The sequence below is a fragment of the Chenopodium album genome, chromosome 21, assembly GCF_948465745.1.
Source record: "Chenopodium album chromosome 21, dcCheAlbu1.1, whole genome shotgun sequence".
Taxonomy (NCBI): domain Eukaryota; kingdom Viridiplantae; phylum Streptophyta; class Magnoliopsida; order Caryophyllales; family Amaranthaceae; genus Chenopodium; species Chenopodium album.
This window is the reverse complement of record NC_137854.1, coordinates 18,649,441-18,662,438: the sequence shown is the minus strand read 5'-3', so window position 1 is coordinate 18,662,438 and position 12,998 is coordinate 18,649,441. Positions and strand designations below refer to the sequence as shown.

General features: G+C 38.1%; 1 non-coding gene across 1 annotated transcript; it reads left to right on the top strand.

The window, feature by feature from the left end:
• The first annotated feature begins 2,450 nt into the window (after positions 1–2,450).
• Positions 2,451–2,557, top strand: LOC145603252 (small nucleolar RNA R71). Its single transcript, XR_014104777.1, has one exon. It is a non-coding gene; the product is annotated as a small nucleolar RNA R71 (small nucleolar RNA).
• Positions 2,558–12,998: the final 10,441 nt, after the last annotated feature.

Genomic DNA, 12,998 nt, shown 5'->3' with positions numbered 1-12,998 from the left:
TCGCCCGGTCGGGCAAAAATTGTCAATTTTTCACCCTTGCTCTCGCGCCCGGTCGGGCGGTCCTTCGCCCGGTCGGGCCCGAGGCAATGTTTGGTACGAGAGACTCCTTCTCTTTTTTTCCAAATTTGACTAACTCTTTTCCTTCTAACCTGTACGACTCAATAAACTCATTAAACTCTCTCCTCTCTCCTCTCACAAGAAATAGAAAGAAGACTAAAAAAAAAAAAAGAAAAATACGGGTTGCCTCCCGCAAAGCGCTGGTTTATTTAGGTCCCGCACGACCCTCTTACTACATGTCGGGAAGTTAAGCCCCTTGGCCTATCGCCTGGTCGGGTGGTTCTTCACCCGGTTGAGCGATTTTTAAACCACGACTCGGCTTCCTAACACGCCCTGTAAGGCGCCAATTCACCCTATTGGGTGGATCCTCGTTGGCTTGAACTGGTGGGTCTTTACTTTTGTTCGATTGAGAACCCTTTTTGACCGTTGGTTGCCTCGATTTATCACTTTGTTGAGCTATTACAACACGATCTGGTGGAACTCTCACTATAGGCTCAGTTTCCGCAACTTGTGTACTCATTTCCACCTTCTCATCTTCAAAACCAAGACCTTCACAGTATAAGGCTTTCTCTATTGCGTCCACTTCCTCTTTCCATTGGTTAGTTGTACCTGTAGAAGATGCAACACACGATACCGCCTCCAAGGGATCTTTAACAAAAGCTTGGGGCTTATTAGAACAATTACCAACCACATCAATTTTATAACACTTCTCCTCTAGCATGGGGCTTTTAGGGGTATTATTCAAATTAAAAACAATTTTATCATCCCCTACTGATAGTGTCAATTTACCACATTTCACATCTATAATTGCTCCAGCAGTATTAAGGAAGGGTCTACCCAAGATAATTGGGGTATGCAAATCCTCAGCCATATCAAGAACAACAAAATCCACAGGTATATAAAATTTACCTACTCTAACAGGGACGTCTTCTAGAATGCCTATGGGGTATTTAGAAGAACGATCAGCCATTTGCAGAGTAATATTAGTAGACTTTAATTTACCCATTTTTAGCTTTAAACACACAGATAATGGCATGACACTAACACTAGCGCCCAAATCACACAATGCATTATCAATCATTAAATTGCCAATATGACAAGGGATAGAAAAACTACCGGGATCTTTTAGTTTGGGTGGAGATTTATTTTGTAGTACGGCACTGCATTCAGCAGTAAAAGCGACAGTCTCTACCTCACTAATAGACCTTTTCCTAGTCAATATTTCTTTCATGAATTTTGCATATGAAGGTATTTGCGTGATTAATTCTGTAAAGGGAACTGTTACCTGCAAATCCTTCACCATGTCAAGGAACTTACCAAACTGCTTATCCACCTTGGTTTTCAAATTTCGATTTGGGAATGGTAGTTTGATAATTGGTTGTTGCACATCATTACTCCTGTCTTGAGTTACAACCTTCCCTGGAGTTTTACCCTGCAATATAACATCAGAAATATTAGTACTACCCTTTAGCCCAGCAGGGCTAGGATTAATATCCCTTGGTATAAAGGAATCAGGATTAGCAATTTCTGTTGAAACAGGTTCATCTTCTTTGGGCATAGGAGGCCCATCATAGTGTGAACCACTCCTGAGGGTAATTGCAAACGCCTGATCTGTGGGTTGTACTGGTTGCGATGGTAGGGCTCCTTGTGGGCGAACCTGAAGAGCAGCGGCTAACTGTGCAATTTGAGTATCTATGACTTTATTGTGGGCTACAATCGAGTCAATTTGTGAGTCTCTACTCTCCATATGCTTTTGCATACTAGTTAACATCGCTCTAATTTCTGATAAAGCTGGGTCAGAAGGTGGTGGAGGAGTTTGCGGTTGGTTTTTCTGGCCAGCATTGGGATGGTAATATTTCTGCTGAGGTGGTGGTGCTGGTTGTTGTGGAGGTGGAGGTGTGGGATTTTGCACATTACTGCTCCTATAGGAAAGGTAAGGATGGTTCCGATACCCGGGATTATTATAGGTGTTGGAGTATGGGTTATTTTGCTTGATGGACTGAAAAGCGTTGACCTGCTCCATAGAACTCCTACACTCATGTTCCCAATGACCTACAATTCCACAATTTTCACAGAAAGCATCATTAGCATTATTATCAATTGCAGAAACATTAGTTATTTTAGAATTAGCAGTAGTAAGGTTATCCAATTTCTGACAAATAGAGGTTAATTGAGATTGCAAAAAGGATACAGAATCGACGTGGTGTTTTCCCTTGTTTGCAAAACCTCTAGGATTCCCATATTGGGAATTATGGATCGCCATATCTTCAATAACCTGACCTGCATCATCAACATTGAGGTTCATAAACCTCCCATTAGCTGCAGAATCCAAAATTGCTCTAGAAGAATTTCCGATCCCATTGTAGAAAGCTTGTATCAACTGCCACTGTGCTAAGTTATGATGAGGGCACTCTCTCTGCAGGTCTTTGAATCTCTCCCAAGCTTCATATAGTGACTCATCTGGCTCTTGGGCGAAATTTTGAATTGCGCTTCTCAATAGAGCTGTTTTCTCTGCAGGGTAATACTTGTTATAAAAATTCAAAACAAGAGTCTCCCAATTAGTAATGCCAAGTGCAGTTCTATTTAAACCATTAAACCACAGTTTAGCTTTTCCACATAAAGAGAAAGGAAAGAGAATCTCCCTTATTTGGTCTTGCGTGACCCCAGCTTGCCTTATAGTGTTACAATATTGACAGTAGTCAGCAATGTGTAGATTTGGGTCTTCACCCTTAGCTCCACTAAATTGCTTCCTTTCTATCATCGTGATGAACTGGGGCTTGATCTCGAATTGAACTCCCTCAAGATCTGGCGTAGGAGAAAGGTGGGGAAAATGCGCCAAAGATGGCTGAGAATAGTCGCTGAGATTTTTAAGTGGATTTTCTCCCATCTCTAATTCTGATTCTGAAGAAGTGTCCGGATCACTAGAATCAGATGAAGGGTCTCTAGGAATTTCACCACCAGAACTCGCCAGTATTTGCTTGTATAAATTCTTTTGCCTATGGAAAGAGCGCTCGATCTCAGGATCGAAAGGAATGTAGCCTGATCTGGAACACCTGGGCATAAACAAAGAACTAGACAACAGATATGAGAACTGTCCCAAAAAACTTATGTTCTCCGGGACGAAGGAAAATAATCTAGACTACAAAAACAATTAGAAATAAAAAATATAACCGTTTCCCCGGCAACGGCGCCAAATTTTGACAGGCTAAAGTCGTATCACCTAATCAAAAGTAATTACCTAAGTCCTCTAACTAAAGTAGATAGGGAAGTAGGGTCGAATCCACAGGGAAACTAGTCTTTCTATTTCTAACTAATTAATAGCAATCTAAATTATTAGTAACAATTTGTTGTGATTTAAAGATTATACTACGAAGAATATAAGTAGGGAAAATAAAATAAGAGGAATCAATGAATTAAGGACCTAGGGCATAGGTTCACCAATAAATAATATTCCAGAGTAAAACATAATAACCAATCATTAATGCATCAATTAACCAGATAATAAAGGGCTTTCGCTACGTATTACAATCACAGAATTAATCTACCGGTATTAAATCTCATCTCTCGAATCTCGACTTAACCATTTATAGATTAACCTGCCTATTGAAACTAGACCTAAACATCAATTCTCATCTCTCGAATCTCGAATCAATATTGTCAAACTCATGCATAAAAGATCAGGCCTAATCTAGTCACAGAGCATTAAATCAATCAATAGGAAATTAATATAGCATTGATAATTAACAACAATAAATTACCCCTTCATATTATTTATGGATCCCCATAAACCCTAGAAAAAGAACTACTCACACATAATTAAATCTAAACTAATCAAAGCAACAAAATAAAACATGATAGAAGGAATAAAATAAATAACTGAGATTAAGAGAAAAGAAATCGTTACCAAAGTAATCAGAATAAAGAGTTGAGTAAAGAACAAAGCATATAGTGTAGAGAGAGAAAATAAGCTTAAGTAGAGAGAGAAAATCTAAGAAAAAGAATTACAAAAGTAAAGGAAGAATAAGGAAGTGTAAAAGGGATCCTAAACTTGCTTAACAAAAATATATTTATAATAAGCAAGAATCCTAAACTAAAACAAACTAAACGATGCTTAAAAGATCTATCAGAGACACGCGCCCGACCGGGCGCCACACCGCCCGACCGGGCGCGCCTTTTTGATCGGGCGAGGCGCGCCATCGGGCGGACCACCGGGCGGACCACCGGGCGAACCACCGGGCGGACCATCGGGCAGACCATCGGGCGGACCACCGGGCGGACCACCGGGCGGACACCCTTGGGCCGCTTGGACTCCTCGTTTAGGCTCGTAACTTGGCCCAAACCAAATACCCTCTTTGGGGCTTTAATCATTCGGTCCAAATGCCTCGTCTTCACACAAGTCAAGCCCTTATTCACCGGTTTGATTACTCTAACCGATCTTGGGCTACGAAAGATGGCCGTGCTCCTCCAATGCTCGTAGTTGCTCCATAAAATCCCGGGAAAGTACTCCAAAGGTGCAATTCCCTACAAAACTCAACTAAAACTACGAAAACACTAGAAAACACATATTAGTAATAAAAATGGCTCTAAAGAGCCAAAAACACTACTAATAATGACCAAGGGACGGGGGTAAAATACTACATAAACTAGACATATCACATAGGCCACTAGGTTTGTAATGCGGTTTAAACAAGAGCGGGAAACATAAAGCTCAAATTGGTTAGCAAGTAGGTTTATGCAAAATAGAAAATCAAATTTGTAACAAAATAAAAAGAAGATAAAGAAAAATGAGAAAGAAATGCCCTTTTCCTCCCCTAGAGTGCTTCGGTCACGATCTTGGGAGCTATAAGTCAAAACAAGGATCAAGACATGCATAGCTAAGGATCCAAATGTGTCACACAACAAAGTGATGAAGGCTAGAACAATGTTACCTCACACGGGATTATAACTAAGAAAATACCAACCGAGGGTGCCAAATCCACTATAGAGAGCAACACCTTCTTACCACATACCCGTGAACTAGGGCTTCATGGCGCCCTAAAAGTTCTTAACCCGGCTACCTTAGCATGTAATATCCTAGAGTCAACCAATGACACTCTCAAACCGTGCACACATTAACCACTTAGGAAGAAAGGAATTCAAGAGTAAACAAATCCAAAAGATATAATGTCCAATTAAGAACAAACAAAACACGATTGCTAAACTTTCCTTGAAGTAAACAAAAATCTTTTTGGATTTTCCAAAAGCATGAAAAACATGGAAATGCATATACTCAATGCATGACATATATGAATCAACATCCCACCAAACATGATAGAATACCCTCCCCCAAGCTTGAATGAGGCAACATACTCAAACATAGACCAAATAATCCATGGGAGGGGAAAAGGAAGAGATAAAACCACAAACCGACACATGTCCAACAAGGCATCAACCATTAGAGAAAGAGCAAGGAAAGATGTTACCGGATATTAGGTGGGTGTAAATTCCCGCAAATGACCCAAATAAACCTTTCAAGACTAAACTCCTCTAGTATCGAATCTCGCCCTCCATGTGCTAGCAATTGCGGTGCCAATCTTCTTTGGTTCTTGATCCAAATCAATGCACCAAAGTATACCAAGTCATGTACCTAGAAAAAGGCACACAAACATTTCCACGAGAGAAAATCTATTCTAAAAAGAAAAGAAAATGAAAGCAATAAAACACGGGTTACTTCACGAGAAAGGCTTGCTTAACGTCCAAGCACGACCAAACTAGTAAATAACCCGACAAAGAACGCAAAAGCTTGTCATATGCACCGGCAAACATATCAAGAAATAGAGCATACGCGATGCTCATATGACAAGCAAACATAAAGTACAAGGAGACTTTATGTTTGAGAGAAGGGGGAAAAGAAAAAGTAAAAGAATCAAAAGAAAAATCAATAAAATAAGAAGAAAAAGAAAGATAGGGAGGCAAACTATCCTCACAAAATCCTTTTTGGTTGGCATTATAACTCTTTTCCTCATCAACAATAAAAGAGTTGGGGGCTTCGGAAGCATGGATAGGAAGAGGATTCCTAAGCGGTTCTTTGAGAAAAGAAGGGAGGAACATAGGATAGTAGGGGATATGGTTAAACCTTTGGGAGAAAGGTGTATGAGAAAGGGGAAAAGGGGTAGCTACTCCCTCACCACAAGGTCTCACATCACTAATGAGGGCATGGAAATCAATAATGGAATCCTCAAATGAAGAACCCTCACGATCTATATCTCCCTCAAGCTCAAAAACTCCAAATGATTCAACCTCAACCTCCTCTTCACCACATTGAACAACATTTCCCTTAAATTTCTCAAGGCCTACCATCTCAAAATCAAGAGTGAATGGGGGCAAATTTCTCTCAAACTCATCTCTTTCCAATGAAGCCTTATCAATGAACTCACTCATAAGGTTATGGGCTACCGTTTGAAACTCAAGAAATATTTGTGCCATAATCTCAATTGAGTCCAAATCATCATGGATAGACGAGTCAAAATCTTGCTCATTGGAATCATCTAGGGGACTATGGGGCACACCTTTAGAATTCATGCAAAAATCGGATGCAATATGAGAAAGAACATGCACTTCATCATCATTAGAATGTACCTCATTACATTGAGCTATAGAGGGAGGGGAGTTGAAATCATGCATTATATGGTCACTATGGGGAGCATCAAACACATCATGGGAATTCATATTATACAGATCATGACAATTAGCATCAACATTAATAGCATTAGAATCCCGAACATAAGTCTCATGATTGGCCCTCTCCCAATCATAATTATCCCTAGCTAACCATGAATAGAAATCCCAAGCTTCATCCGAAGACATAGTTTCAAGACCACCATTTAACATATTATCAACCACTCCTCTAAAATGCTCATTTAATCCTAAATTAATGACTTCACAATAATCACCCTTGGTAAAACCTTTAACACCATCCAAGAAATCCTCAAGTCTATTAAAATACACCCAAAACGGTTCATTATCAAATTGAGGAATAGAAATACAAGCCATTTTTTTCAAATAAAGCAACACAAATAAAAACCAACAAATAGAAAGATAAATATACACAATGGACTAGTCTCAATAAGATAACACAATGGTAATGGAAGCCGTTCCCCGGCAACGGCGCCAATTTGACAAGGTAATAAACGCGTCGTCAATTGTCTATCCCTAGATCAAATACAATTTATACAACCTAAACAAACCTAATACGAGTATAAGGCAAGCATAGGGGTCGAACCACAGAGAACGGTTAAACACCACCAAATGTTATCGACAATTAAGCTAGTACCGAATAGGAGATAAATAAACTAAAGTCTAAAAATGCTAAAACAAGAAATAAAACATTAAGGGAAATGATTTAGGTATAGCATTCACTTGAACATAAACAAAAGCATAGAAGTTGAATTAATTATGAACTAAACATGCTCAAATATCGAAATAAAGGATCCAATCTAGCCGCCTTCCGGGGTCAATTGGCTTCTCCTAACATAGCCTCTATGTTTCCACACTAGAACCATATACTAGGAGGTACTATTAAATAACAATCGATACTAATGAACCTTAACTAAGTCAACTTCCGTTCCTTGTTAGCAAAGATTCACCTTTAATCAACCAACAATGTGCACTTGCAAGAGGATTAAAGAATATCAAGCACATAAAGACTTTAATCACAAATAAATCAACTCTAAACCTAGAACATGCTCAAGATCCAACTACACCACAACCATCCCCTCAATGGGGAAATTACTCACTAATCATGATAATAACAAGATTAATCAACAAATAATCAAGAATCAACATGATCAACAAGCAATACCAACAACAAAAAATAATAATCAAAATAAAGCAATAAAAATAGAGGAGAGAGAGTTAGAGATTCTCATTGATTGAAGATGTAAATCTATAGAAAAGATGATCAATTTCTTCTTCAAAATCCAAGTTCAACAATGGTGAAAACCCTCACTTTCTCTCTCTAAACTACCCTAATCCTAAGCTAACCCTAGAGAGAGAAGCTCTCCTAAAACTAATTAGAGAGTAGAATAATAGCTAAAATGTTCTCCCCTTTAATTACCCCAAAAATGGATATTTATACTCACTTAATAAAACTAGGAAAAATAGAAAAATAAAAGAAGAAAATAAATAAATAAAGAAAAGGAAATAAAAAGAAAATAAAAGAGAAAAGAAATAAAAGAGAAAAGAAAATAAGAAAAGGAAAAGGAAAAGAAATAAAAATAAAAGAAAAAGAAAAATAAACCCACAAATTCCCCCAAAAACCATCAGACCCCGATTCCCCTTCTCTTCTTCCTTCCATTCACTGCTCTGATTTCATCATTAACATCACCACCATTCAACCGCCATTCACCATCATCAATCATCACCGTCGATCAGCTTCAATCAATCAAGGCCGTTAAATTTTCATTAAAACTCGCGTGAGAAGCTCGTGATTGACCCATAATTGCGCGCCCGCACAGACATCGCACAGAGGTCGCGCGATAGCTTCTGCCTCGACTCTGATTTTGGACTCAATTTGTGCGCCTTCTGACAGAGTTGCGCGGCCGCGAAGGTCTGGGTAGCTTGGGGAATGCAATTGTTGCGGATTCGGGTTTGATTGACGCGCTGATTGTTGTTGGTGTGATTGGAGATGCGAATTGGTGGTGTTTGTTGTGGTTGCGCGGTTTTGCGTGGCTGGTGAGAGTGGTTGATGTTGATGTTGTAGGTGGTGTTGCTGGTGATTTGTGAGTGGAAAACAGGGAGCAGGGAGCAGGGCAGTGTGGTGGAGCTGGTGGTGTTGCGTGGTGTTGTTGGGATTGGTGGTGGTTGGTTGAAACAGGGGAGTTGCGCGTGAAGGTTGCGATGTGTGTGGAGCAGGGGAGTTAGGCTGTTGTTGTGGTGGAGGTTAAGAAAGAGGTGGGGTGATGGTTAAGAGTGGCAACAGGGGTTGGCCTGGAGCAGCAGCTTGCTTAGTTCATTTTTGTGCCTCGGACCTTGAACTCGAACCTCCGACCTCCGAGCACGATCCTACACAACCAAATAAACATAAGGGAGAATCGGGACAAAGAATAAAATAAATAAAATAGAAATAAATAAAAGAAAAGAAAATAGAAAAAGGACGAAATAAAATAAAACCAAGACAAATAAAAATAGAAATAAATAAAGTAAAATAGAATAAAATAGGAAAATAGACTAAAACTAATAAAATAAAGAAAATAAACTAAAACACACCAAAATTACCAAAATAAACTAGAGACTTTATTAAAGAGAAAACAAGAGAATAAAAGGTAAAATAAGGGAAAATAAACACGAAAATAACCTAAACACTACCCCTAGGAGTGACATAAATGTCACTTATCAATTTGCTAGACGAATCTTCTAAATCTGCACCCCTATACCAACAAACGCGCAATTCCACAAATTTACAAGACCAATCTTCTAAATATGTATCCCTGCACACACTAAAACCAAACAAACAAACTATACTAAACCCTATATGGAGGGACTAACAAAACCCTACATGGAGAGACTGACTACAATCACCATACTGATGGTGATTTTTATTGGCAAAAAACATTAAATTAAAGAAGAATTTGGGGCTTACCATCAATAAAATAATTATTTGTTTTTATTATGAGTTTCTTTTCCATTTAAAATTATGTCTATTATTATTTGATGAAAATTATATATTTTCAGTTTCAAAATATATTCAATCACAAAGAGCAAGATTTGGCTTGAAGGCACTATGCCATTATCCATTACATCAAAGCTCATAGAAATCAACTCCAAAGCCCAAATCACAAAAAAAAAAAAAAAAAAAAAACAAAAAAAAACCTTTTATGAATAAACCAAAACTCAAAATTAGGGTTTCGTCTGCGCTCACCATTCTAGCTAGTTCACTCGTCTTCTTCCTTGCCTCTTCACCACCGTCAGCAAATCTCCAAAGCTCGCAATCATGGGGTCAGTCTCTTTCTCTCTAATATGTCTACTTTATATAGTGATTTACCCCCGTCCCTTAGTCATAATTAGTAGTGTTTTTGGCTCTTTCGAGACACATTTTTTACTAATTGGTGTTTTCTAGTGTTTTCGTGGTTTTGGTTGAGTTTTGTAGGAAATTGCACTTTTGGAGCATTTTCCCGGATTTTCGAGGAGCGACTACGAGCATTGGAGGAGCACGACCACTTATTGAAGCCCAAGGCCGGTTAGAGTAATCAAATCGGTGATTAAGGGCTCGGTATTGGAAATTCCGAGGCATTTGGACCGAGTTTCAAAGACCCAATGAGGAAATCCGATTAGGCTAAAGATCCGAGGCCCAATCGAAGTTCAATATGATGCCCAAGAGCTCCGCCCGAGGCCATGATCCGATTGGGCGGGGCGAGTAAAGGAGAAAACCCAGCAACGCCCGGTGGCCGGGCCCGACCGGGCGCGAGAGAAAGCTTCGAGGCAAAAAGGCGGGCCCGAACGGGCAGTGCGGCGCCCGACCGAGCGCGAGTTTTAGAGGGCTAATTAAGCTCCGGATTAAGTTTGTTTAGCGTAGAATTTCTTGCTTAGTATAAATGTAATTTTATTAAGCAAGTTTAGGACCTTCCTTTACATACTCTTACTATTTTTCTCTCTCTACTTAGAATTTCTCTCTCTAAACTTTTACTCTTGTTCTTAACTACTCTACTTGTAATTCCGTCGATTCGGTAACGATTTCTTCCTTATTTATTTCAGTGATTTTATTCTTTTAATTTCTTTTGGCTTATATTATTGCTTTGCTTATTTTAGATTTAATCATGTCTGAGAAGTTTAATTCTAGGGTTTATGGGGATCCATAATTAATATGAGGGGATAATTTGATATTATTGATTATTGATATTGCATGATAATTTCTTATTGAATTGTTTTAATTCTTTGCAAATAGATTATGAATCGAGTAGATGTAATTTGATTGTGAATGTTTAGCAATATTGAATTGATGAATCGACCATATGTTAATTTAATATTAAAGGCTATTTTCAATAGAAACTTAGATCTAGTAAATTGCGAGAGCTTGTTAGATCTATGTTGATTAATAAATTACGAGAGCCTGTTAATCATGTTATTTGTGCAATGTTGATTATTGATTGTTATGTTTTATCCCGGAATATTAATTATTGGTGAACTTGTGACCCTAGTCATCCTTATTATTACTTTTCTCCCTAAACTTAATCTCCGTATTATAGTTTCCTATTACAAACAACAAATTGGTTACCTTAATAATTTAGATTATTTTATCTAATTAGGAATAGAAAGACCAGTTTCCCTGTGGATTCGACCCTACTTCCCTATCTACTTTAGTTAGAGGACTTAGGTAGTTACTTTTGATTAGGGGATACGACTTTACCCTGTCACTCTCTCCTCTCTAAAATGGTGTTGAACTTAATCGTACTTTTAATCCATTTTTTTGTTTTATTGTGCTTTAAATTTCTCTTTTTGTTCAGCTAATTTGGGGATTTATATTTTCTACATTCATTTCATAATTGTTCTTTTTATTACATTTATGATGCTCATATCAAAAAAAATTATTGGGGTTTTATTATTTTCAAATTTGCTGTATTCAAGTACATTGGAACATTATTGTGTTAGTGTTAGATTGAATTTGAAGTAGTATTAATTGAAATTAGGTGAAGATTGATTGGGAGATTATTTGGTTAATTACCTGAGTTTGACAAGAAATTTGAATGGAATTGTAATGTGAAATGGACTATATGTCTGGCTACTGCGATAAGATTGACAGTTGAGATTGCAATAGTTTATTGTACTCGCTGTGTATTGATATTATGATGGGAAGGAGAACGGTAGGTCGTTGGGCTACCACCCCACCCAATCAAACAAAATTTGTAACTTAACAAACCCCTATTTAGTGTAGTGGTAAGTCAAGGTCGAACCCAAAGGAATGGAGGTCGAATGCACAATGCCTAAGTCAAGCTATTTCGAAGTCAAGTAAAAGGGGTTTATGAAGGAAACTAGAGCTAGAACTAAATAATGCAAGAACTTATATGAAATCAATCTAAAGACACTAGGGTAATGGATCCACATGTAATCGTAATGGAAAATGGTAATTTGGGAGGTCAAACCGACTAAGTCAAGTGATGTGAAGGAAAATTATCATGTATCCAAAAGAGCATACCAAGATGGTTCACCTAGAGGTCTAACTAGCGTCAACTACGCTAAACACTACCTAGGGAACGTCACAAAGCACCTCAATCGTGAAATTGCAAGTTACTAATCAATGGTCCGTATCATAGCAAGCTCACAATGCAATCTAGTGCAATAATCAAAGATGGCCAAACCTCAATTAATCACACACATGCACATGAATTATCAACCAAATTTAATCATATCATCAACTCCATCAATTATCCCCAAATTACTCTAATCCATCATTCAAACATGCTTCACCATTTCCCTAGCTAGAAAACTACTCACTAGTCATAGGAATCAAGATCAAAACTACAACAATAATCAATTTCATCATCAACATAATTGAAATCAAAGATTAAACCAACAATCAATCAAAATCAATCAAAAATCAATTAAACTACAATCAATCATCAATAACATGGAAAACAAATGAAATCAACTAGAATCAAACTTGTATTGAAATCAAGAAGAAGATCCTTACAAAACTTTGATCTAAAGATCAAATACAATGAGGAATTCTTGAGCAATCACCAAAAATCATGAGTTTCTCTCTCTAAAGTTCTTGAGTTTCTCTCTCTAAAATTCTCCCAAAAACTAACTATCCAATTCAATCTAAAAAACTTCTTACTAAAAATAGGTAGAAATAACTATATATACAAAGAGGAGGTCGGTATTGACGCCCAAAAATAGACCCTCGTAGGTGCGGGCGCTCGGAGGAGGGAGAATGGTGCGCACGGGGCACACCCAGATTGGTGCGC